This window comes from Notolabrus celidotus, chromosome 23 (assembly GCF_009762535.1).
Source record: "Notolabrus celidotus isolate fNotCel1 chromosome 23, fNotCel1.pri, whole genome shotgun sequence".
NCBI lineage: Eukaryota > Metazoa > Chordata > Actinopteri > Labriformes > Labridae > Notolabrus > Notolabrus celidotus.
In genome coordinates this window covers 21,309,305-21,322,965 of record NC_048294.1, presented here as the reverse complement: position 1 = coordinate 21,322,965, position 13,661 = coordinate 21,309,305, and the positions used below count along the sequence as shown (strand labels likewise).

Below are 13,661 nucleotides of genomic sequence, written 5' to 3'. Positions count from 1 at the left end.
CTGAGTCATTGCTACGATTTTGAAAAGAAAACACCCAGAGGACAACAGAGAGTCAGACGATAGGTCACTTTAAAGGTGACATATCATGCAAAATTGACTTTTTAATGGTTCTTTACCTGAAATATGTGTCCCTGGCATGTCTACAAACCCCCCGAGAATGAAAAAAATCCATTCTGCCCCTGTTTTGATTTCTACACCTTTCTGTAAATGTGTGTGAAACGAGCCGTTTCAGACTTCCGTGTTTTTGTTACGTAACAACAATATCCGGTCTGTCACGGAGTCAGAGCTCGGAGCTTGTTCAGCCCATAGACTGTATAAAATAATACTGAATCCCTCCTCCGTTTTTCATTACCTGCACAAATGTGTGCTAACAAGGAGCTTAGGAGGGAGGCATGCTAGTTGTAGGCTGTCTTAATAAACACAAAGGTCGGTTTTACTCCCCACGTCTGCAGATTTGAAGATCTAGTGGATGATTTTTATTTATCATGGATAAGTGCTAGAGCTAATTAGCATAGCCACATAGCTATATGTTCATAGCTGTAGCTGTAGCTGTGTACCAAGACACACGTCGACATACTGACAAATAAAACAACAAGAAACACTAAATATGTGACCAATCCTTCAGAAAAGGTCCTGCTGCCTTTCTGGCAGAGGTCGGTTTTACTCCCCACGTCTGCAGATGTGAAGATCTAGTGGATAATTTTTATTTATCATGGATAAGTGCTAGCGCTAGTTAGCATAGCCACATAGCTACATGTTCGTAGCTGTGTACCAAGACACACGTCTACATACTGATAAATAAAACAACAAGAAACACTAAATCTATGACCAATCGTTCAGAAAGGTCCTGCTACAGGCGCCTCTCCGTCAGGATCAGATTCAGAGGGTTGAAGTAACGCGATCTCTGAGCAGCCGTGTATATTCAGCCAACATGTAAACATTAGATCAACGTGCTGGAGAGCCGAGGCACATCCACTTCCGGAGGGGGCGTGGTCAGAGGGAAAACAGAGTGTTCTCATGAGGAATGAAGAAGAGGACTTTTCAGGCATGCCAAAATCTGATTTCAAAGTGTTTTTTTGAGCATAAACTTTAAAGACATGTTTTGGGGACCTCTTAGACCAATATATATTGATGAAAAATGCGTGATATGTCCCCTTTAAATAATTATATTAATATGGAAAATCTTCAAAACCACATATTTTGGAGACTTTAGAAGCATGTTTTAAGAATATTACTCTTTTTTGGTTTTTGGCCTTAGAGAGTTCATTAAAAATATGTAGCCCATGAGTCTCAAAGTGAAGCAGGGGGGACTCCACAGGTTCAGTCTGATTGTATAGAAGTCTAAGAGGAAATGGTCCTCCTTCTCAGCTGATTTATTCCCACAGAAAACATTTTCCTCATAAGTTCATGGTCTCAATATGTAGTTTCAAGTCTTCTTCAAACAGCATGATGTTCATTTAGTAAATAATGGGCCCATTTAGAGTCACAGAGTCCAGGAAGCAGGGGAGGATTTAGGGTGGGGATACCAGGTCCGTCTTTCTCTGAAAGACACTCTGACCAGTTGTCTGTTTGTGTTTTCTGTGAGGTCACTTTCGTTAAAGCCATTTTTTAAGTGAGGAAAAAAAGAACACCAGAGTGTGGGATAGAAATAATGGGTCATCACCAGACTCAGAATTTGGATGTTTGTCCCAGTGTGCTGGAAAGGAGGCTTCAGCTGATCGTCAAACCTGTGAACTCCATCTTGGTTGAGATACAGTGGTCCCAGTCTTTACCCACTCAGGCTTCTGATGGATGTTTGCTCATGAAGTCTGCAAGTGTTTTATGGACTTGGAGAAGGGTCATGATCTCATCCCGAAGGGGGTCTTGTGAGGGTCACTGAAGGAATGGTTCTAGAGCCATCCAGTCCCTGTATGACCACAGTTGGAGCTGTTTTTTGTTCTAGTTTAGGGGCCTCAGAATTCCAACTCAACTCATTGCAGATGATGCGGTTCTGTTTGCTTCAGCAGGCTTTGGGGAGGTTTGCAGCCAGAATGTACTCCCACAACTCCGGGAGTGGGAAGTTATAAGGGCTGGTTGTTGCTGAATTCACCTTTAACCTGCTGGCCAAATAAAACTTTGAGTTCCTGGTTTGACACCTTTGAGCCTATGTGTGACGAAGACAAAGTAAACATGCCAAAAATAAATGATCTGCATTTGAAGCATCAGTCCAAATACTGCTGGTCAAAGGTCAGTGTTTATCTGGATGTCACAATGGCATCAGGTGTAATTTATCAGTCCTGGTATTACTGCGCGCACAGAGCTGAAGCTTCACACACTGTTAGATACGCACTGGATTTAACTTTCTGGAGGCTTCACAAAGGGGTCTAACAGGGTGCGATTACAAGGAACACTTTGGTTCTGTTTGATCTGACAGGAAACCCAAAGCCTTTCAAGTTAGGTTGCATTTTTTACTGTCAAGTCATAAAACGTCCAATCAGGAAGTGCAGTGACTGATAGAGAAGACAGTGGTTAATCTCCATGGTGTTCAATAACAGAAACAAAGGCTGGGATGTTATCACAGTGGATTTGGTTCTGTCTTCCTTACTGCAGTTTGACCTGCAGACACCAAAACCTGCTGATACCAGATTGGTCAATACGACTCAGACGAGTGAAATAAGGTGTAATGCTTAGTTCAGGAGATTTAATAAGGGAAGGTTGCTGCAGTGTCCGATATTATCTGATGTCAAGAAGACACAGTCCACTTCATCTCTTCGGGAGGGCTCAAAGGTTAACAGCAGACACCTGAGATGGTTAAATGAAGGGTGGGGTGGTGAGGTTTGATGAACTGAGGCAATTCGAACCTCTCCTACAGTTACACAACCCAATAAGGGATGGGATGCTGTGTAAAGTGTTCATAAAAACACCATATGATGGTTATCAAATCATTTCAAGTCTATGTTTGCAAAGACAAGAAATCTGATGTTTTATGTGTGTTGCATCAGCTCTGCTTCTTTGTGTAAGCTACCCATGCCATGGACTCTTATGATCCCCATACCATCAGGTGCCGCTTTTCAATGGAGGCAATTTCAGGGCCGGTTCGGAGCTGGCGCTCAATTGAGAACCGTTTTTTTCATGTTTCAACTGTGAGTGAACCAGCTCTTGGCCGGGAACTGTTTCCAGAGCGGCTCCAACTCTTTGCTGGTCTAGAACGGTGAACCACTTACGTCAGGGGCGAGGGGCAGGGTTGCAGTAATCATAAACACAAACTAAATGTGTTTCCGCCTGCAGCGAAAAAATATAAGAGACAAATGGATTCCCAGGCAAAGCAGTCGTCGGCCGAGGAGAAACGCCAGGAGCAACACCAGCAAGCATGCTACGTTGTCCACCATCGTTGTTGATGTGAGTGAAAGTTTACGCTAGCGCTGCTGGGAAAAGCGGTCAAGTAAATCTGACTTAATGACGTGCCTCTTCCCCCGGCTCGAGGGGGCGGAAAAATGAACGGGTGCTGTGTTGGTTTCGCAAGTTCAACCAGCTCCAAACCAATGCGAGCACCAGCCCAGAAACCTGGTACGCGTTGGTCGAAAAGAGTTCCACTTCCACTACAGAGTCATGTCTGCTTTCAATGCAGTGACTTCCACTACAGTCATGTCTGTTTTTAATGCAGTGACTTCCACTACAGTCATGTCTGTTTTTAATAATAATAATAATAATAATACATTTTATTTATATAGCGCTTTTTCAAAAACTCAAAGACACTGTACAATTGTTAAAATCAATACAAGCAAAATAAACAAATAACAAATAACACAGATCAAACAAAGCAACACAACAGTACAATCACAAATGAAAAGCTAACTTAAAAAGGTGAGTTTTTAAAAGAGATTTGAAAGCTGAAGGGTCAGAGCAGTTTTGTATATGGGAGGGGAGTGAGTTCCAGAGGGTGGGGGCGGCTACTGAGAAGGCTCTGTCCCCCCAGGTTCGGTGCTTGGTTCTGTGAGGTGGGGCCAGGAGGTTGGCATGTGAGGAGCGCAGGTTACGGGAAGGAGTGTGATGGTGGAGGAGGTCAGTGAGGTAGGAAGGGGCCTGGTGGTGGAGGGCTTTGTGGGTGAGGAGGAGGATTTTAAACTGTAGCCAATGAAGATGTTGGAGGACGGGGGTGATGTGGTCACGGGAGCGGGTGCAGGTGAGGAGGCGTGCAGCAGAGTTTTGAATGTATTGCAGTTTAGGGAGGACTTTGGATGATGTGCCGTACAGGATGCTATTACAGTAATCTAAACGGGATGTGATGAATGCGTGGATAAGGGTTTCTGCGGCAGAGAAAGAGAGGAATGGACGGAGGCGGGCTATGTTTCGGAGGTGGAAAAAGGCCGTTTTAGTGAGCTGGGTGACGTGGTGTTGAAAAGAAAGGTTGCTGTCAAAAATGATTCCAAGGTTACGGATGTGAGTTGCAGGAGATAGAGTAGAGTTATTTAAAGTGAGAGTGAAATTTGGAATGGGATTTGTGAGGGACTTGGGGCCGATGATTATGAGGTCGGATTTGTCGTAGTTCAGTGATAGGAAGTTGGTATGCATCCATGTTTTTATTTCAGAGAGGCAGTTTGTGATAGTGGAGTGTGTTACAGTGGTTATGGATTTGGTGGAAATATAGAGCTGGATGTCATCAGCGTAGCAGTGAAAATGAAGGCCATGTTGACGGATGATGTTACCAAGGGGGAGCAAGTAAATGATGAACAGGAGGGGACCAAGCACCGAACCCTGGGGGACGCCTTGAGCCAGAGGAGCGATGTTAGAGGTGCAGTTGTTGGTGTAAATGAACTGTTGACGGTCAATGAGGTAGGATTTCAGCCAGGAGAGTGCAGTTCCAGTGATGTTGATAGTGTGCTCTAGCCGGGAGAGTAGAATAGTGTGGTTTATTGTGTCAAATGCAGCAGTGAGATCAAGGAGGATGAGGATGTTGAGGTGGCCAGAATCGGAGGACAGGAAAAGGTCATTTGTGATTTTGAGGTGTGCTGTTTCTGTGCTGTGCTGGGGACGGAAGCCGGATTGAAATGGTTCAAAATGAATGTTATTGGTGAGGTGGGACTTGATTTGAAGGGCGACAACACGTTCCAGGATTTTTGAAATAAAGGGAAGGTTGGAGATGGGCCGAAAGTTACTCATATTGTCAGGTTGGAGTCCAGGTTTCTTCAGAATGGGGGTAACGGCTGCAAGTTTGGGATTTTTGGGGACTGAACCAGAATTGAGGGAGGAGTTGATGATTTTTGTTATGACGGGGGAAACAGCTGGGAGACAGTTTTTAACCAGGTTGGTTGGGATGGGGTCGAGAATGCATGTTGAATTTTTAATGCCTGCAGTGATGGAAGACAGTTCAGTCGGAGTTATGGGGGTGAAGTGAGACAGTGGCTGGGTATTAAGACAAGGAGAGTCAGGGATGGCAGTGTGGATGGCAGGGAGAGTGGTAAAACTGTTATAAATTGTGTCAATTTTAGTCTGGAAGAAGGACAGAAATTCATTGCATTTATCAACTGTGAAGGATGAGGAGATGTTGTCACTGGGTTGAAGGAGTTTGTTTATTGTGGAGAAGAGAGTCTTGGGGTTGGAGGAGCCAGAGTGGATTAGGTGGGAATACTATGTGGACTGGGCTGAGTTGAGAGCTTCACTGTATTGTTGTAGGTAGTCTGAGTATGCTTGGTGATGAACTGTTAAACCGGATTTCTTGCATAGTCTTTCGAGCTGGCGCTTACGGGATTTCATTGTAAGGAGTTCGGGGGTGTACCAAGGGGCAGAGTGAGTAAAGGAGACGGTTTTAGTTTTGATGGGGGCTAACTGATTGAGACAGTGGGAGAGTGTATCATTGTAGTGGGATAAGAGTTCTGAGGGACTGTCAGACAGGAACAATGGGGAGGCAGTGGAGAGACTGGTGATTGAGGCAGAGAGAGCTGAGGGGGAGATTGATTTAATATTTCTAAAGGTGATAATGCGTTTTTGTTTAGGGGCTGGAAGAGGGATATCAATGTCCATGGTTACAGCCAGATGATCTGAGATGTAGAGGTTATGACTTTCCAGGTGATGAAGTTGAAGACCAGTAGAGCAGACTAAATCCAGGGTGTGACCATGGCTGTGGGTGGGAAAGTTTAAATGTTGTGTGAAGTTCAAGCAGTGAAGCAGGTCCATAAATTCATTGGCAGATTTGCAGTGAGTGTCATCGATATGGAAGTTAAAATCACCGAGGAGAAGAATGGCAGATGAGATGGTAAGTAGATGTGTTAGAAAATCTGCAAAGTCCGTAAGAAATGAGGTATTCAGCTTGGGGGGGCGATAGATCAGAGCAATGACTGGGGAAGTGAAACCGGGTTTAAAAGCAATGTGTTCAAAGGAAGGGGCTGGAGGAATGGAGATGGTGGTTGTCTTGATGTCCATCCTGTAAACAGCAGCAACACCACCCCCCCCGCCCGTCAGGACGGGGTTTGTCGATGTATGAGAATCCGGGGGGTGCAGTCTGGTTTAGTAGGAAAGAGTCCAAGGCTTTGTGCCAGGTTTAGGTGATGCAGAGGAGATCCAGGTTGGTGTCAGTTATGAAGTCATGGAGAATTTGGGTTTTTCTGTTTAGGGATCGAGTATTAAACAGTGCCAATGCAGTGACTTCCACTACAGTCATGTCTGTTTTTAATGCAGTGACTTCCACTACAGAGTCATGTCTGTTTTTAATGCAGTGACTTCCACTACAGAGTCATGTCTGTTTTTAATGCAGTGACTTCCACTACAGAGTCATGTCTGTTTTTAATGCAGTGACTTCCACTACAGTCATGTCTGTTTTTAATGCAGTGACTTCCACTACAGAGTCATGTCTGTTTTTAATGCAGTGACTTCCAGTACAGAGTCATGTCTGCTTTTAATGCAGTGACTTCCACTACAGTCATGTCTGTTTTTAATGCAGTGACTTCCACTACAGAGTCATGTCTGTTTTTAATGCAGTGACTTCCACTACAGTCATGTCTGCTTTTATTGCAGTGACTTCCCCTACAGAGTCATGTCTGTCATTAACATTTTTTTCAGTTTCAATATTTGATATGTTGTCTTTGCACTATTTTTATTGATATAAAGGCTTTAAATTATTTGCAAACTATCAAAATCTTAAAATTTTACACAGAGAACCAACTTTTTCGAATTTGGATTTGTGGCAACAGTGATAATGATCATAAAAATGATATCCTGAGTTGTCGTGCAGACAGTGGTCCTAACTTTTTATGACAGGGTGTTTCATTTCTAAGTCCACTTTGATCTTATCAGACAGCAAGTCCTGACGTCTTCTCCCTGACTGTTTCCACCTTGCAGTCATAAAACTTTATATAATCTCACATACTGAAATAACGTCTTCACTACATCATGGAAGAAGCAATAATGACAAATGTGTCTATTTATAGACACACACGTACCAAATAAAGGTAAAGGTTGACTTACACTCCAAACATTTTAACATGGAGGGATGTTTTATTCTACTGGGAAAAAAGAACTTTGAACGATTAATTCTATTCTTATTATTATTTTTGTGGTTTAATCAAAAAACTAATTTAAAAAGTCCAGAGTGTCAGATGTACACAAACATGTAGAATCCGTACTCTGATCTTATCCCTAACCTTCTGCTTTAACTTAAATAATCTAATTTTGATGCAAATTTTAGCTCTAGCAAATATTTATTTCATCAACTTTTAGGCTTTTGTGACCTGGTTGGGAGTAAAAATAAGAATTCTGCACTTGACTTTCAAACACACGTCAAGATGAAGGCGGCTCCGTGAACAAATGTTTTCACAGTATTTAGGTCTGCAAAAAAAAATTGCGCTGAAGGCATGCAACGCTTGAACCTGAAAATATCTACACATTGGGATTATGAGACAATAATCTAAAAAACAAAAACAAAGCCAACTCCTCATGTGAAGTGTCCTGAGACAGCTTTATTTGTGATGTATTGATAATGTCTAATTATAAAAAAGTGAGAGGTCGGCTTCATCAGGTGAAATTGTAAAACCACAGCAGAGAGAAGAGCAGGGCACAGTGACAGTCACACGGTTTCAATCCTAGCTGTTAAGTTTCCATTTCCCAGCAGGTGAATGACGTGGTAAACTGATCTGAATTTCACAACCAAGACAAACACGATATCAGGACTTACAATACACAAACGCTGTAAAGCAATAAAAAATCAAATCAGATCATAACGCCTGAATACTCCCTCTGGACTCTGCCCGACATCTCTGGATTTATTCTCATTTTGTTTTTATTATTACATCTCAAGTTCATAAAGTTGTAACTCGGTTCACAGTGTTGATAAAAGATTCAAATAGTTTGCAGTAATTCTAAGCCTATATATAGATAAAAATAGTGCAAAGACAACATATCAAATGTTAAATCTGAATTTTTTTTAATGAAAAACATGACTCTGTTGTGGAGATCACTGCATTGAAAACAGACATGACTCTGTAGAGGAAGTCACTGCATTAAAAAAAGACATGACCGTAGTGGAAGTCACTGCATTAAAAACGGACGTGACTGTAGTGTAGATCACTGCATTGAAAACAGACATGACTCTGTAGTGGAAGTCACTGCATTAAAAACAGACATGACTCTGTAGTGGAAATCACTGCATTAAAAGCAGACATGACTCTGTAGTGGAAATCACTGCATTAAAAACAGACATGACTCTGTAGTGGAAGTCACTGTATTGAAAACAGACATGACTCTGTAGTGGAAGTCACTGCATGGGCTAAAATCACTTTAAAAACCATTGCTTGTGAACACAGTTCATCACTGCATCCACAAATTCAGGTTCAAACTGAACCGTGCAAAGAGGAAACCATATGTAAAAATTATCCAGAAACAACAGAGACTTCTCTGGACCTGAGCCCGTTTAAGATGGACTGGGTGGAAGTGGAAAACTGTCCTGTGGTCTGATGAATCAAAATCTGACATTCTTTTTCAAAATCATGGACACTGTGTCCTCAGCTCTAAAGAGGAGAGGGACCACCCAGCTTGTTATCAGCTCACAGTTCAAAGGTTTATATATATATATATATACATATATATGTATATATATATATTCAGGTTTAAGAGCAACATATGCTGCCATCCAGACAATGTCTTCTTCAGGAAGACGTTACATATTTCAGCAAGACAATGATAAACCACATTCTGCACGTATTACAACAGCATGGCTCTGTAGTAGAAGAGTCCAGGGGCTGAACTGTCCTGCCTGCAGTCCTGACCTGTCCCCCATTGAAAACATTTGGAGCATCATGAAACAAAAAACATGACAAAGGAGACCCTGAACTGTTGAGCAGCCGAAATCCTCTATCAGACAAGAACGGGACAACAATTCACTTTAAAGTCCAGAAACTGATCTCCTGGATTCACCAACGTTTACAGAGTGTTGTTCAAAGAAGAGGTGATGTAAGATAAGCATAAAGCAGTAAAATCAGCCAAACTTCTCTTTGGTTCAGTGTTTATTCATGTCAAAATAAAAACAGGAAAGGGAACAGACACTGAGTGAAATAATTCTGACTTAAATAAGAAACTATAGAAATAAAAAACAAGACGATGAATCCGACCAAACTTTACTTTTGTTTGTGGTTTGTGTCCAGGTTCATCCCTGGCTCTGCAAGCATATTGCACATTTATTCATTTAGGGGCTGAACTACTCTGCGTTTCAACAGTTCCAGAGGCACCATGAAAGGGTTGAGGGGTGGACAGACCCCCGTAATTTCTGTGTCCTGATTGGATGGGGTGTTGCTCGCAGATGATTGGCTCTCAGCTTTGTGCGGCTGCTGTGTGACCTCCTCGCTTTGCTTGTCAGCTGGTTCGGCAGCATTCTGCTGAGCGTTTGGTGTTCCCGTGTCCGGACCAGCCGGTGAGTCGGTCCGAGGAGGGAGTCTATCCTGCAGGTCTTTGGCCATCTTTGAGTGCGAGGAGGAGGAGAGACTCTGATACACCTGAAGACAAGAGGAGGAGGTATGACTTATTTATGTTTGTTCTCTTTGATTAAACACAACCTGTCCTTCCTGATACATCAGGGATTGGTTCTGCATGTTTCGCAATTATTAGAATTTCCACAATCAACAGTTGGGAAAGGTACCAAAATAACCGATCCGTATCGTCCTTTCTTGGGTGCCCTTCTGTTGGGTACCAAGCGTAACTATCTGACCATGAAGGGTGGAGCTACACACACTGTAGTCGGTTGATTGAGAGGGTTATATCTCTCATAACCTGAAGTCATCTGATCTGTAAAATGATGTAACTTACATAATTATGACCCACTTTTATACAGCTTACGTTTTATTCCTATCAGGGGATTCTTTCATGTGTTACACAGGTGTTTGTTTCATCTTTTCAGGAAACAATCGTGTTATAAAATGTCAGCTGAGCAGTGAGAGTGTCGCAGAGACGGATGCAAAGAGAGAGGGAGATCACACAAGAAGAAACATTTCCTTTAACCTGAAGTTATTTCATAATTAACACAGCTTACCTGCAGCTAGCGACTTCTTCAGTTCACTGTAGCACCATGCAAGGAAATTCTTTTAACAAATAACTGTACTGGACACAATTTCAAAATAAAAGCATTTTGTGAAAACAAGGGATGTCAAAGTTAAGAACTTACTCTAACACATTTTATGTTTGAATTTTATGTCACGTGGAACAAACATCATGTAGACTTATTTCTTTCAGCTAACAGGGAGGTGTTTTAAGTTTAAAGCATGTTTCAAAGTGAATCAGCTGACTGAAGGTATTGCTCACAGTGGAGACGCTCAGCTGGCGGCTGCAGCTGATTGACTGGTCCCCACGAGCGCTTTTTTTCTCCGCCGCCGGACTGATTCTGACCGTTGCGCTCCCGGCTGATACCTGACCACGTTCATATGCTTCTTTTTCTGTATAAGAACAAGTAGATAAAAAACTGGACACTGTGAGTATGAAATATGTTTCTGTTCAGTTCCCTTGTTGAAGTCTGAGCCTTCACTTTTATGACTGTATGTCCGCAGAGATCACAAGTCTGCTCCTCACATTGATATTCAGCGTGTTTCATGTTTTGAACACCTCAATATGATCCGTAAATATTCAATACCGTCAGTTATATACATTGTATTTTAAAGGACAATTTGATTCAGGGGAAAAAAACGCAACTGGCATAGTTTTTGACATGGAGAACTTTTACTTTTTTTTTTAATGATTAATTGATAATTGATCGTTAACATTTCCAAAGATCGATCACAGAAAATACTTGAAATTTACATCCTTAGTGAAAACAAGGTGTGTCTCACCACAGAAACCAACGGATCAGGTTTTTGCTTTGAAAGGCATACATTTCGTGCTTGTGACAAGAACAAACCTGATAAAGCCCTCTATTTAACTTTTTCTGCAGATTTTGGCAGAGCTCGAGCACAGTTCATGGAACCAATCTGCAAGCTTTCCGTTCTCTAGACTTTTAGCATGTGGGACGGACATGAGACACGTGTTGGATGTACTGCTTACGCCGGCAGTCATCTCTGTGAACATGAGGCTGAATTTAAAAATCAAGCCTTCCTGGAGTTGATGAGCAACCAACACACTTCCTGTAAAATGAGCCAGATCAGGGTTTACTGAACCAAACTAGACCGCTTGGAGCCATATTTACCTTATATGAGCACCAAGCATACAGTATTGAGTTTGGCGTAAGGGCTCCGAACCTCATTACTCAGCAACATTATTTAATGCATACATTTAGGAGCAATGAGATAGGACTAACCCCCTCGGAGCCCGCAGGTGGATGCCGGGGAGGAGGTGGGTACAAAGTTTGCACACAGCACTGAGCAGGACAGCAGGAGCACTTGCAAAGCAGAGGCAGAGACAGAGACAGGGAGACATGCAGCTTAAATAGACCGCCAAATTAGGATGTTAAGATCAGCTGATAGGGACGATGATGATGACGTGTCAGTATGACTGAGCGCAGCTCGAGTTGTCTGCCTGAACTAGCTTGCAGGCGGCGCTCCATAAGTGGGACAAAGATTTGTCCATAAATCTGAATATACAAAAAGATTCAAATAAAAGACCCACCACTGAACCAAAATTAAATAGGAATTGAAATTTGTCGTTTTCAAATTTGTTTCTCTTTTTTGAAAATGTAAAATCTGGCCCCATACTTCAGTTTTCAGTGACTGTGGACTTAAGAAATCTGAATCTCACAGAGCCTTTTCATTCAGGAACCTTTTATTAAAATAAAGTGCATCAAATACATTGCAGCCAAAACAACGTCAAAACTCCAAAAATCACATCATAAATAAAACTACTCTTATTTAAAGTATCAGAACAATAAAACCATCCTTCTGCTCTGTCTGACATTCATGTTGAGGGTCTGCAAGAGAACCACACAATTATTTCTTAACGTGCAGGCAAAGGTTTGCAGAGATCAACATTTTCTTACCTTCAAGATAAAGAGAGAAGATGTGGAATGGTGATGAGGTTCATTCTTGGGCTCACAGTTATTGACAGTTTACAGAACAGAATATTCCAAACTCTTCTATCTGCCGCTAAGCTTTATGTCGTTTACTGACATTTGATGAAGTAGAAGAAACTGCAGCTGCTTTTAAATAAACCGCACACTTCAACAACTGTGGGACCTGGATCTACAAATAAAAGTGACTTTTAATAGTATCGTACAAGGATCGTACGATAAAACAAGTCTTGCTTTTCTTTGAAGGTGAAACTTAGGAAACTTTCTTTTCTTCTGTTTCTGACTTTGATTATTTCCTGCATATGAACGCTGCTAAGAGACTGCAGCTGTCTTACTTATCCTCTCTCTTTATCTTGAAGGATGGGAGTCAGAAGCTTTGTTCTCCAGACTTTGTGCAACTCTCAAAGTTAGGACTGAATGGAGAAGGTTGTTGGATTTCTGTAGTCCAGGTTTTCTGTGTAAACGTTTGATCTGATCACCTCAACGTTACTTTATCCTGTTCACTTGTTATGATAGTAACTCAGCCAGGTCTCCTCCATGAAAGAGATCATTAATAAAATTCAATAAAATAGAAATAAATACAAAAGTAAATCAAAAGAAAATTTCAGTCAATAATATATTCGTATAAAAAAGAGGTTACAGTCTCTCTTTGGTAAACTCAAACTTGTGCAGACACACTTTGATATCAAGTGTTGATATTGATTAGTTATTGGTTCATCTTTAAGGCACACAAATCAATGTTTAAAATTACTTTTGTTCAAATGGCAGAGTGCAATCTGAAAGGAGCCTCTCACAGCCACAAGTTAGTTCAGGTTTATATATATACGTGTACGAAAATAAACCCTTACAAATACTTTGAAAAACTCCCTGTCAGTGTTCATCTCATCGTCTGGACACTCTCTCAGCTCAGTTAATCTCTCCTTCTCCTCCATGAAATGTGTCTGGATGAACTCTCCTGCTACTTCCAGCTACCTGCGGCTGACAAGAGCTCAGTTTGATGACCTGTTAGCTCGGCTCAGTACCGTTTTTCTCTGACAAACACAAACTACCAGCGTTCTGTTTCTGCGGATCGGATTCAGAAATTTTCCGCTTTCTCTGCAAGACGACAAATAAATAACCTTTACCAGTGTGAGATCACATCGCATTACAGTGCAGAGACACAGTGAGGGGGGCACAGCGAGGTAACCTCTGCCAGTGTCATTGTTTCTTC

The 13,661-nt window shown here is 41.9% G+C and overlaps 2 long non-coding RNA genes across 3 annotated transcripts; one reads left to right on the top strand and one right to left on the bottom strand.

Moving 5' to 3' along the window:
* Positions 1-9,260: 9,260 nt before the first annotated feature.
* On the top strand, positions 9,261-10,600 carry LOC117807852. The gene is made up of 2 exons (XR_004630039.1): positions 9,261-9,978; positions 10,361-10,600. It is a non-coding gene; the product is annotated as an uncharacterized LOC117807852 (long non-coding RNA).
* On the bottom strand, positions 9,456-10,798 carry LOC117807851. 2 transcript variants are annotated; one of them, XR_004630038.1, is made up of 3 exons: positions 10,762-10,798; positions 10,493-10,560; positions 9,456-9,959 (listed from the first exon to the last, which is right to left on the bottom strand). It is a non-coding gene; the product is annotated as an uncharacterized LOC117807851 (long non-coding RNA). The 2 variants fall into 2 exon arrangements; XR_004630037.1 differs by lacking the exon at positions 10,762-10,798 and having other exon boundaries at positions 10,493-10,639.
* Positions 10,799-13,661: the final 2,863 nt, after the last annotated feature.